Source organism: Odontomachus brunneus, unplaced genomic scaffold, assembly GCF_010583005.1.
Source record: "Odontomachus brunneus isolate Ranch 3 - 2012 unplaced genomic scaffold, Obru_v1 Obru_scaffold_369, whole genome shotgun sequence".
In the NCBI taxonomy this organism is placed as follows: domain Eukaryota; kingdom Metazoa; phylum Arthropoda; class Insecta; order Hymenoptera; family Formicidae; genus Odontomachus; species Odontomachus brunneus.
In genome coordinates this window covers 63,320-64,415 of record NW_022639819.1, presented here as the reverse complement: position 1 = coordinate 64,415, position 1,096 = coordinate 63,320, and positions in this window count along the sequence as shown.

The window sequence follows — 1,096 nt, the reverse complement described above, 5'->3', positions numbered from 1 at the left end:
AATACTAAAAGTGCTATAGTATATGTAACATATACTATAGTGTTTCTAGTAATAGAGTGCACCCGGGTAGGGAATCTGAACGCACCCTTAACTGTGAGTGACTCTACGCCATTACTCCGAACAGTGCTTCCTTCCTTCCTTCCTTTCTTCAATATTTGGCTAGAGGCGTATCAGTGGCTGCGTTCAGAAAACATAGCTGATCAGTGAGCGGTCAGTGATTATTGGTCCTTACTGTTAGATCTCTAACTTTAGACCAATTATATTGACGAATTGCTCAACTGTTATGCAACTATTGAGTTCGTTGAACGCACCCAGTGACTCATGCCCCAACGCCATTACCAGGGGGTACAGACTCCCCTCTTAGAAACCGGGGGACGGGTTTTTGTAGCGCCACCTTAGTACGTACCGGACCGGTGGAACTAAAATAGGTCACGTGATGCGGAGTGGGGATGCGCACTATATTGAAATTCAGTACACACGCATATATATATATATTTTTTTTTTGAGCGTGTAATAAGTAATTTCGTATTTTTTTGGTAAAATAAAACAATACTTGTATGTTGTTATAATTTCGTGTATACGAGCAGTGTATAGCAGTGTAAGCAGTGTATACGAGAGATGGCAAATCATATTGAGTTGTTCAAAAAGTCATTGCATTTTATTCCGGTGATTTTCAAGAGCGTTTATTTTATACACAAAGAATTGACATGAATGATGAACGGAAAGACTTTTCGAACAACTCAATAGATCAATATACGCATACATTGTTTCGTGAAATTATAATGATATAAAAATGCAATTGTTCCAAATAAGAAATTACTTATTATTCAACTGAATATATATATTTTTTTTTCTTTTGTGGTGTGTATATGTGTGTGTGTGTGGTTCGCAAATCTTATTGAAATGAACTGTATACAATTTTTGTTATATAAATATGTGGATATATATTATAAATATGGTTTGTACATATTTTTGTTTTATAAACGTGTTCAATATTTAATTTTTTTAAGTTATAAGAGTATATATATATATATATATATATAAAATAATAATAATATATATATATTATTATTATTATTTTAAATGAAAACATAAA